At 41.5% G+C, this 12,417-nt stretch overlaps 1 long non-coding RNA gene across 1 annotated transcript; it reads left to right on the top strand.

Annotated features, from left to right (window-relative positions):
• The first annotated feature begins 6,479 nt into the window (after positions 1-6,479).
• LOC135500017 (uncharacterized) lies at positions 6,480-7,700 on the top strand. Its single transcript, XR_010449383.1, has 3 exons — positions 6,480-6,541; positions 7,007-7,099; positions 7,382-7,700. It is a non-coding gene; the product is annotated as an uncharacterized LOC135500017 (long non-coding RNA).
• The last annotated feature ends 4,717 nt before the right edge of the window (positions 7,701-12,417 follow it).

Below are 12,417 nucleotides of genomic sequence, written 5' to 3'. Positions count from 1 at the left end.
CCTCTGTGATAGAGCCCTTACGTTCCATCTGTCGCTTAAAAATGATTCTGTCCTGGGTTTTTTATGATTTGTGCTATTTACAAGGCCAACGGGTAATCTAGCTCTCGTCTGCCTTTCATCTAGTGGCGCCGCTGGCGTCGAATGTGTAATGTCACAATGACTTTACCGAATTTAAAATCGATTTGATTTCCCATATCGTCGCAAATGTTAATTTCTATGAATTGAAAAAACTTTGCACTCAGGGGTCTGTAGCGTATTCTTTCAAACGATTTGGAGAGATATTTGCCGTGTTCTTCCGGGCGTGTGGGTATCGTTCGTAGCAAGGGGACAAAAACGTTTCCCACTTGTGTTGGCTTTACTAAATTCGAGTAAAAGAATAGTGCATACTTCGAGGACATCAAATCACATTTTCGTTCCGCTACAACGCGATAAAAACGCCTCGACAGAGGAGGTAAATTCACGGCTGCCTGATCTCCTTGTAAACTAGACGTATCATCATCATCATCATCATCATCCATACTTTCGTCTGACCTGCCAAAATCATCGCTTGTAAAAGTGCGATCGGTGTTCCCTCCTTCGGAACTTTTTTTGCCCACAAGAGGGCCCGCCGTCATTGGGTTTCCTTGGCCGAATGTTCCCCCAATACTGTCTTTGCCAACAGTGTGTACTGGTGTCGTTTTCTTAGCCTCAGAATTACTCTTGGGTATAATAATTTTTCCATCGACGTGAAAATATTTCGCCTTCGCAAAACCGAGCACTTCTGCTAAGTAAGTGTCCATCAAAATGGCTTCGCCGTGCCTCAGTTTTATGGCTACGTGTTGGCCCCGCGTGAGAAGAAAATCACCGCTCCACTGAACTGGTTTCTGTCTATTTAGCGCCGTTATCAAATCTTCAATTGACGAGACCCATTTTTCGCTCTGCGCGCAAGCATCAAGCAATACGGGCGCTTTGTCGGGTTTGTTTAAATCTGCCAGCGCTATCTGGTAAGTACACCTCTTAACGTTGATCTCGCTCGACCAAGAATGTGCGTAGTAGACCTCCGCGATGCCACATTCGTATGCAAAAGGCGACATCGTGAAATCGAGCGGCTTCGCCAAAGGAATCCTAAAATTCGAACTAGTGTTGGGCCGACTTCCCCTTTGTACGGGCGTATTTGAGGGGCACACGATATACGTATTTTGTTCCTGCTCCTCCATTTGGTCACGGTTAAAGTAAGCTATCCTTGAAATATTCTTAGTAAATGGTAGGCGTCTAGCTATTGTCTCAGTTAGATTTTGACGTAGTTAGACCCTTCCTCTGGCACGAAACAGAATATATCTTGCATGGCGCGATAGGCGACAAGATCTATTTGTAAACCCGAACGAAGGATAGAGTAACTCTTCTCTTGTGTTTTCTTTCTTTCATCAGGAGATGTGTTCTTTCTTATCAATTGTTTGCTTACTAATGATTGCAACGAAAACAATAAAAGATCAGGTAGTGCAAAAGCTCTTTGCATCGTCTTCCAACAGGGACAGTCGACTCCACATAGGGGGCAGAGATTCCCAAAATGACAGACACATTCTAATACATCTTTGATCGAAGTCAAGGCAAAATCTGGACATCGGCAACTCTTATTTCGCCTACTAATATAATGCATGTCTGATGCCGCAGTAGACTTTAGTGAACGGCTCCACCCCAAATCATGGGGCTTCTTTTTCAAAACATCAGAGGAGAATTGTGCTCTCATAGTGACAACAACACAACTGTACTTTGAGCGTTACATTTTGATGGTCCGTTTTTATCACAAGCTCATTTCACGGCTTCTTAATTTCTCGTAGAATAGCCGCCAGTTGATCCAAAACCGCCTTGGCCGCGCGGGGTTGAGGGCAATTCATCTTTGGATTCTCGAATACGTGGTATAAGGGCTCTTTCGCAAATAAGTTGGGCCACACGATTGCCGTGTCGAATACGAAATTCGTTTTGCGGATGATGATTGAATAGCAAAATACCCAAATTGCCTCTAAAATCGGAATCGATTACACCTGCGCCTACGGCTATCATATAGTTTAAGGCTAGACCTGAGCGAGGCGCGATTCGACCATAACACGCTCTCGGAAGAACGAGTTGTAAATATGTGAGGACAAGTTGCGAGCAACCGGCCAAAATCGTGTAGTCATGGGCGCTAGCCAGGTCAAAACCCACTGAATGTGCCGTCGCCCTTTCCGGAGCAGAAGTTAAGTCACTCAATTTGTGAAAAATGAGTGTTTCAACTTCATCATCATCATTTTTTTCATCCACAATCTTTGGTCTATAGAATAAAAGTTGGTCGTCTGACATGATGACGAAATGCGCACTAACAAAATCAGTCGTATTGAAAGCAACAATCGGCGATGCCAACGCGTTGGTTAAATTCTATCGTGTCACATCATGGTTAAGAGAAAAACCACGACAGCAAACATCGTTTTGCTCCTAATAGCCTTGTGACGAGAATATGCTGGGCCTACTCAAATGATTTTCTCCACGAAGTAGAACAAGTTTGCTATTGAAAAACAAATTACTCTTCGTGCCAAGTTGACACAATATCTTCCCATTGTTATTTCGTGGACGAGATGTAAGACCAACTCATTATCTGATTGCAGAACTAAATGTTCTATAAACTACTTTGCACAGTTTACTTAGTTGATGAGTTCAAGATCACTTTGATAAAACACAGCGCGCTAGTTAGTATGTCAATGAGCCAAATCAAGCTTTTGTTTAAATGATTTTTTGGCGTCATTTCAAAAAGGTAGAATGTACTAGTGAGAGGCTGATTAACCGGCATGTTTAATAAAGCCTTTTTCCAGCCGTCCTTGGAGCGATAACAATTGTTTTTGTTTTAGCAACAAAGAAAAAACTCTTATGAACTCATTCTCTTGGCATCATTTCTAATACGCACAATCTAATGAGAGCTATTGGGTGACCGAAAGGTGAAGTTAAAGTGCCTAATTGTTTTATAATGAATCCTGAACAGGAAAAAAGTCATTTTCGCACTTACTGGCTGTTATTTCGGCCGAGTTTTATCAAATCTGAGCTTGGATCTGTGATGAAATATTAAGCGCCCTATATAATCAGTGGGAGATTGTTCTTGAGAATAATTTCAAAAGTGTCTGGAGGTGCCTTGATCAGTTCGAAGGGCTTTAGGTCAAGGATTTCGTTTGTAAATCAATATGAAAATATTCTATTATGATCTCGTGACTCCTTGCGTGGCAAACTACACTTCTAGCCCCCAGGATTGGTCAAAAATGGAATATTCCAACCTTTATTAAGAGCTGTGAGGGCAAAACTTCCCCCATTTCGCATGTGCGGGCAACTTACGCACACACATTTTGCTGAGAAGCAATCGGGATAAAAGGTAGGCCTTATAACTGTTAATTTTCCGTTTAGTTAGCAGCTCGACTAAAAGTCTTCAGAAACAGACTTAGGCCCGTATTCTAAGATGTTCCTCAAATCAACATTAAAGGGCCCTTTAGTTAAGTGTCCCTTAGCTAAGTGTCGCTTTCCTTAAGTGTCCCTCAGCCATCCGTATTCAAGAACCAGACTTTGGCTTCCCTTCCACTAAGGTGTCACTTTAATAAAGAATTGCTAAAGGGCACCTTATAGCAGTGTCCCTTTTACTAAGTGACCCTTTGGCCGAAGTTACATAGACTTCATTCGTTCATTTACCACGAGTCACTTTCCAGGTTTTTCTTTCATTCCTCGGTGAATGCACGCCACAAGGCCGTGCTTTTTACAGGGGAACGAAAGCAAAAGGGGAAAATGAGTCCTGGGAAATGAACGAATGAGGTCTATGTAACTTCGGCCTTATGCTTATGTATTCGGTGATAAAATGCATTTCCACATGTGGTTACCTAAACGTATTCATGGCGTTATCATTGAGCACATGCATTGTATACAGTGTGGCTACCTCTGCTAGTTGAACATCACAGACATCTGCGAGTTGAACATCTGCACAGCCATGCCTCTAAAAAATGTCCCGAAGGTCGAACGCGACGAAGCTTCAATGAATTAGAGAAGCAGTTCCCAACGAATCTTGTGCAAAAGGAAAAGAGTATTCTGGACTTGAAAGAAAATACGAACAAAGTTACAAGCAGAAAAACCAGGCGTGGGATAGGATTGTCAAAAAGTTCAATGAGCAGCCATCAATAAAGAAAGGGGAAGTGCAGCGCAGTGCAGTGCCACACAGCTGAAGAAGGTCCTTGAGAACTTGAAAGCAAAGGCCAAAAAAGACGTCGCCCAGGAGAAGAAAACTCGCCAACAGACAGGGGGGGGGGGGGCCCGAGGAGACAGACACTGTCGCTGATGATCTGTCGCATATGGTTGCATCCTATTGTGGTGAAGTGCTGAACCAATTGGATAACAGCTTTGACGATGACACCGACTATCATAATGTACCAGGTTAGTAGGCATATACACTATTTGCCTTGAAATGTGCATTGCTGACGGATTAGTAATTTGCTTGCAGATGCTGGAATGTCCCATGGCACCTAACTCTCACTGAGTTTCTTGTCCCTATTGCAGAAACAATAAAGAAGCATACAGCTGCTGGAAAACCGCCGACCGACAAGTCTGATGCAGAGAATCCATCAGCCAGGAGTGAAGATGAAGTAAGCCAGCCCACTTCATCGATGACAGTACGCCTGGTACACCTGCTACATCCTCCAAACAGCAAACCAAAGTGGCTCCCAAAAGCCCTGCCCACGGCCCTGCTATGACTGCTCTGGAAATGCAGAGGAAGGAGCATGCTCCCCAAATGAAATATCTGGAGGAGAAGATTCAATTTCAACGGGAAGAACATGACAAGCGCACGGAACTGTTCAGGCATCAGATGAATTTATTGGCAAATGCCAACAAACAAGTGGCACAATCATCAGAGCAAGAAACAGCAAACAACACCACTGATTACCAACTTTTTAGTATTTATTCTAAGCTTAACTGAATCATGGTACAGTTGTATGGTATAAACACTGACACTGCAGTCTTTTTGAAACAACTATCCCTGAAGCAAGTGATTTTAAGCATCACAACATGTTTTGTTTTGTTCTGACACTGTCTGAATGTTATGTTAATTCATCAGTAATAAAGTAGTCTTGTCAAATATACATGTAATTGTTATACACGTCTCTTCATTGAAACCACTGTTGAACTTTTCTCTGCCTCACCACTACACCCATCTCTTCATCTCTGACATGTCTGATCATAGCATCGTCATCCTCTACCACTCGCTCTACACCGAAATCGGGCTCTTTCAGATCTTTAGCAATGTTATGCAAGATGGCAGTTGCAGTTATGACAGCCATGGCTGTGTCGAGCTTTACCCGTATACCCTCCTTCAAACAAGAAAATATACCACATACCGAACATTCGTTCAACAACTGATCGTGTTCTTTTGTAAGATCTGTTGTAGGCATTCTGAGCGAGGTCGTCTGGATTCCTGAATGGTGTCATGAGGAATGGTCGACATGCGTATCCCTTATCGCCAAGTAGAAGACCATTGAACTGTCCTTGCTCAAACAGCAAACTAATCCGACTGTTGTTAAAAATCCGAGAGTCTTGAGTGGAACCTGGCCAGCGGTTGACAATGTTAACGAATTTCAGTTTGGCATCTGCTATACCCTGAACATTCAGGGACATAAATCCCTTGCGGCATCGATAGATCTCTTTTTCCTCCACGCTTGGGGCCTGTATTGGAATGTGAACACCATCGATACATACCAGAACATCAGGAAAGCCATGCATTTCATAGAATGTTACCTTATTCCTCACAGCGTCCTGGCCTGTTGGAAACCGAATTATCTGTCCTCGATGTCTGGCAATGGCTCTGGAAACCGTCTTGACAATCTTTGAAGCTGACTGTTGGGAACCACCTTGCAAGTCACCAGAAACGATCCGGAATGATCCAGTTGCGAAATATCGAAGTGCCACTAGCAGTTGTGTCCTTGGTGTCAAAGGGATTCCACGTTGGTTCGCTGCGTTTGGCAAGTCGGGCCCCAAGAAATCCGTCAGATAATTGAATCCATTCTTTGTGAAGCGAAAGCGCTTGAAAAATGACTCGTCATTATGGTCATTTTCTTGAAAAATGGGGAATCGGGTTCTGAAGCGTTCCCTGCCTAGATTTACGTCGTACAGTGGAGCAATGCGATGTACATATTCGGCCATCAACAACAAAAGTGAATGTCGCCTATACAAGTCGGAGGCTTAAGGGACACTAAAGTTTGGTCCAGACCAAACTTTATTTTAAGGATCCCTTTGAAGCAAATAAAGCGCTCCTTTAGGCCAAAGTGAGGTCTGTGAAACGACCCCCGCTTTTCCTAAGGGAGCTTCCAAAGGGAGCACTTTACCTGACATAAAGGGTCATCTCTGAAATGAAAATCTTATAAAGGTTGACCTGAAGTCCCACCTTAAGCTAAAGGGATGTCTTAGAATACGGGCCTTAGTAACATCCGTCCATTATTTTCTCTTTCAGAGGGATGGTTTATACACAAGCGCCCCAAAGCCGAGAAACATTATGTTATCGTGAATCAAGGTAGGACCTTCATTTTTATAGTTCTGTCGGCTCAGTATGATTTTGATTCAACAATAATAATCATCTCTCCTTTGGGAAATGAAATAACATGCGATCCCATATTTCTCTTCCAGCGCCATGCAGATATAAACAGCCCTTGCTGCCCGCCCGATTTGGTTACTCACAAGGACACACAAAAATACTGTCTCTACTAAACGAAAGGCTTTTATTTGTTTTTCAACTCATCATATCCTTTCTATTTAATTTTCCAGAATAAAATCTCAACAAAATAGACAAGCGCTAAGGCTGATTATTTATACAATGCGACAAGGACACGCTGTACTTAGTCTGTCTCATTACATCAATTCCTGATGATGTGGTGTAAAAAGCAAAGAGCACGTCGTTGGAACAAAAGCGTGTGATACATGATCGTAAGTGATATTCTCTGACAGCAAACTAACGTCAACCCTCGTTTTCTCTTTCCAGACAGCTCGACCTGATGTTTTCACAAAATCATTCAACGGATGAAGCATGAGTGTACAGGAATATTCAAAAGGGAAATTACATGTAGGAGTATTTGTAAGTACCTATATATTCATTCATAAAAAGTATAACAACAGCAACTGTATGCACGTGAACGCGGTACAATACTTAGTTCCATAAAACAGGTTATATTTCACTTCGGCCTTATAGAGCCTTCATTTTTGAAAAATATTTCCAGACAGTAAAAGCGCTTATGTTACACGAGGTTTTACTGACTTTTCCTACTTGGTTAGTAAAAAAATACACATTACTTTACATGCTCGTAGGCGATATTCTCTGACAGCAAACTAACGTCAACCCTCGTTTTTCTCTTTCCAGACAGTTCGACCTGATGTTTTCTCATACACATACAGTATAGCCTCAATATATCATTCAACGTTTGGAGCGTGACTGTGTACTGCAACTGTTTCATTCACTAGTGTTTATGACTTCAGGAATTCTAAAGGGAATTACATGTAAGACTGAGTATTTGTAAGTACAATATATAATCATTCATAAAAAGTATATACAACAACAACTGTATGCCCGTGCACGCGCTGGAAAAAAACTTAAGTTTCTTCCATAACCCCCATAAAGCTGAATGAATGATACAATAGTTAGTTCCATCAAACAGGTTATATTTCACTTTGACCTTATAGAGTCTTCATTTTTTGAAAAATACAAGTTTGAAATCTATCACTTTTCCAAAAAAAATATTTCCAAACCGTTAAAGACGGTTATGTTACGCGACGTTTTACTGACATTTCCTACCGGGTTAGTAAGAAATTACACATTACTTTGCATCTGCGAAAAAATATAGGCGCTTGGCTTGAAAGCGAAAATTTCAAGAACTTTATGAACACATTTTGAAAGAAATACATTCTTGTTTGACACCACAGCCGCCAAGACGAAAGCTTAAATTCAAAGGGAGACTTGTTAATATTCAAGGTAATTTTCCAAGCAGTGCGTTAACTTCTTGTTTTAGACAACGCGACGTACAGTCGCTACTATATTTTATCGAATCGTTTTTTTGCACCCGAGGCAGACAGGTGTGAAAGACCGCTTGTTAAATTAGATTCCGAGGCAACAGAAAAGCCGTCCATGCGTGGTCTGAAATTCAGAGACGCAGGAGCTCATTTTCAGTTTTATACCACTCGATGTACTTTAGTTTTTACTAAAATTGAGCTTTTTGCGGAGAAAACAAGAATTGTCTTCGAATTCTTGGAAGAAAATCTGGTTGATCATGAATTGAAATTGCCAACAGACGGGGTCTCTCGGATGATCACAGACAAATTCATTTGCTTTTGATGATAACAGAAACATCATGACAGAATTGATTGAGGATATCATTGCAAAAATAGTCGCGGCTATCGAGCCATCAGAAGAAAGTTCATAAGATTTACAAAATGCATTCGAAAAACGCTCAAACACTTTGACTCGTCAGAACGTCCCTCATGGATGAAGCTGATTAAAATCATCATCGATACTCTGGGCGATTTTACCATTCAAATATCATGTTATCATTTTGGAGGTTTGATTAGGGGAGGGAGAATGATAATATTGGGTTGCTAGGAATCCTAGGTATTTTGAAGCCCTTTTGACCAAAGCCCTTACAGGCCTTTGGTCTCAAAAGGGCTTCAAATTAGCCTAGAAAACCCCTAAGAACCAGCCACCCCAATATTATCATTCTTAGGGAATACTACAGCTCAATGGGTTAATGTAATCATGACTTACTGTATTCCAACAGAAAGTACAGGTCAAGAGCTTTCCAAGGATACCTCATTTGCAAATATCCATTGAGAAATGGCAGATAAATTGACCCTATGCCCCTGCATGTGCCACACTGAATGAGAGATCACATGACAGCTGTGACGCGCATAATCAATAGCTAGGCGCTCTTATCTATCAATCTTGACGGCCTAACAGGTTGAATTGAGGACATAGCCTAGTGGGATAACATATGCTTACCATGCAGAATACCCGGGTTCGAGTCTGACCTATGCCAAGCTTGTTTACTGCGTATGTTGTTTAGTTACATGTTACAATGAAAGATGTCGTTGACAATCGATTGCCAAGGATGACAACTTCCTGTTGTGATTGTTGTCATTGTACAACGAGCAAACAAGTGTTTGCCGATTGCTATCAAAACAAACTGTCATCGTTTGCGCATGTCCGTTGCCAAGATGACAGGAATTATGGGTAATGAACATGCCACCTAGAGTGTATGTGCATGATCAAGCCAACACACCGCATTATTGGCCGGTAAAAACAGGCAAAAACAACATTGTAACAGTCTCGCTAGCTAGTATGGCGAAATGACAGATCTCCAAGTGCTTTCCCTAATGATATGTGAGCTAGGTGATGACGTCATGGCCGGGAATTTTGAACTACTGGTGGTCAATGCTTCAGAGAAATAACAAGATGCATGTGCTGCATTTAAGGGATCAGTTGTGTGTGTGATTTACCAGTGTAGTAAGTGGAATGATGTACCAGTTTGACACCATGTGGCGCCACTGTAGTATTGCTCTTTACTGTGGAACCAAGTGTTTTTTAGAGGCCTGCTCTTGGAACTATTATTAATTTTACGAGTAAATAAATACAAGATGGCCACTGGATATTTATTAAATACAGATAGAGCACATAGAATTCCACTCGGTTTGAAAGCTGAGAGGCAGCATCACATCATTACTCATAATCCCTCTTCTGCTAATCCCAAAGAAACTTTGCATGCTAGAATACCGGCATTGAGGGAGAATACATTTTTTGTACCTAAATCTCTTTATTTGTCTGCTGATGTAACCATTTCTGGTGATTCTAAAAATAGTGTTGTAAATAATCTTGGTAGAAATCTAATCTCAAAGATGGTGGTTAAGTGGGGAACAGAGCAGATATTTGACCTTGACGAATACAGCCATTTTTCTACATTTAAAGATCTGTGGTTAACAGAAGAAGAAAGAAATGATAGAGTTTTTCAAGGCATTTTATTATTAAATTATTATTAAAAACATTTTTATAGCGCTTAACGTTGTTAAAACTTCTAAGCGCTTTATAAATTTATAATAAAACATAACATTAAAGGTATAACTGAGTGGCACCAACATGTTGGTTTAGAAGGTCTAAGTATGCTTTAAGACAACAATTAATTTAAAAAAAATCGATTTCAAGCAATGTGGTTCGTTTTCTTTCAACTTTTATTCCCAAACCACGCCCATCAAATAAAAACGAACATCTTTGGGAATCTTCGGGAATCTTCGGCGATGACCACAACAAAGGAAGACCGAGCGCTCTCAGGAATATCATGGCGGACGGTGCAGTGCATTTGCATGTGAATAGTTTCTTGAGATATCATGCAAATTATCAATTGATATGGTGAATAGATGTGTTTTGTTTGGCTTTAGTGCCACGGCCGATGCATCGAGTGCTCTTTCGAAGCATTCATTCCCGAAAAAACCAGCAATTCGACGTCAGTGGGTGAAGTTTGTACAAACATGAGAGTGGACTTCGTGGATCCGAAACCGACCAACACTTCGGCCGTAGTGTGTTCAAAACACTTCACTGACGATTGTTTTGAAGGGAGCAACTGCAGAATACCCGGGACACTCTGTGCTAAATGATAGGAATGTGTACATAATGTACAGAGGGACAGAGTGTACATAATCATACTACTGTCCCGGCTATTCTGCAGTTATCGAAATGTTATTGTGTTGAATACTCAGGTGATGTGGGCATGTACATGGTTATATAGCCTACAAATAAGCCAGGCCTGACATTGACATATTTAGCATATGCATAGGGCCTTGCACGCAGGCAGGCATGGTCTATCAGTCTTGTGTGATGTGTCGTATGACTTCGTTCAATGGTTATGACGTTTCCACTTGGCACTCAACTATTGTACCCATCAATGTAGTTTTTTAAAGACTACATAAGCACAAGCATACATAATTATGCCAAACTGACCGCTCATGCACATTCACATGTTAATATGTTTCTACTTGTGGGCTAGTTAGCTGGACTCCACTTCAATGAGAACAGTGGCAGGGACCAAGCCAAACTCGAGAATGGGGCAGAACAATTCAACGTTTTATTCCCCAAATTCAAGAATGGAGGCTTTTCAGTGAAACGTGTTCTGACCAAGTGCACATTCAGTAAGTCTGTACTATTTTGTTCTAAAAAAATAGGCCAGGTGAAGGAATCTACGATGTTCCCCTGCGGATGAGTACCATTTCCAAAGTAATACTACAGGGTGGTCCATGAAAAGTGTCCCTAGCCAGTCTTTCAAGTGAATGGGGAAACGCTTCAAAACATCCTGTTATTAGAATGTGCTGGCAGTTTTCAAATGAACACATATATGTAATTTGAAATATTGACCAGCCCCTTTTCCTAGGTCACCGCTGAGTAATTACTGTTCATCACCACAACAACTGTCTTTTTTCAGACTATGTGACTGAACTTCAGAAAGAGGTGTGCAGAATCATCCGAGCTGGAAAAATCTGTCAGAATGAAGAACCCCCAGCCCCACTTTCCAGCGCCTTCGAACATCTGGATAAGCAGGAAGCCATCAACAGATACCGGAGTGGAAAACGCTACGTGGAGCATGTGGGGAAATAACTTGTGTTGGACTTCTAGATTCCAGTGTAAACTGTATGTGGTGGGAGCATATTTGGTTTGACGATCATCAAGTTGAAGCTATCACAAATTGCATGCCTGGCCTTGGGCCTAGTCATCATTGATTTTGTACAGGTCCTGTCAATACCAGAAATCCCCGACCTCGAACTTGCGCATGCGCACTAATTACCATCTCGGCCGATCAACGCAGTAGTGCGCTTAGCTTAGGGCAATCTCAAAAAGAAGAGTTAATCAGGCGGTGGGGAGCATTACGCACTTTGCCGATAGCCCATTGGTTTCCTCTAATGTCTAGCTAATACTGTGCGAAATTTCAGTGAATTTAGTCAAAAAAATCCTTTGTCCACCTTTGTACCGCCGCTTTGCATGCATTGATGAAGTTCAAACAGGGAAAATCAGGAAAATAAGCCTTTGAGGCGTTTTTACGGCTCAAAAACTGGCATTTCTAGCGATAATATTTTAGTTGCCGATAGATCCGCGAGAGGGCAATACCATCTAGAGTCATAATAACACTGCTTCTGGTGTTTTGGAACATTTTTTTCTTTGTCCACTTCCATGCCGAAATTGGAGGTTTTAATGATGTGACAGCAAAAAATTGAATTGGTCATTGCGAGGGGGTCACTAGGGAGCTTGGGGGGTTGATCTATGCAATATACCTAGTTTTAAATCGTGCTTGTTTCATGCTAATGTGAAACACCATCATTCTGATACTACTGAGATTTAAATTTTTCACTCTAGATTTTAAATGAAGT

The sequence above is a fragment of the Lineus longissimus genome, chromosome 15 (assembly GCF_910592395.1).
Source record: "Lineus longissimus chromosome 15, tnLinLong1.2, whole genome shotgun sequence".
NCBI classification, from domain to species: Eukaryota; Metazoa; Nemertea; class Pilidiophora; order Heteronemertea; family Lineidae; genus Lineus; species Lineus longissimus.
The sequence above is the reverse complement of the archived record's forward strand: the minus strand, read 5'-3'. Positions and strand labels throughout refer to the sequence as shown.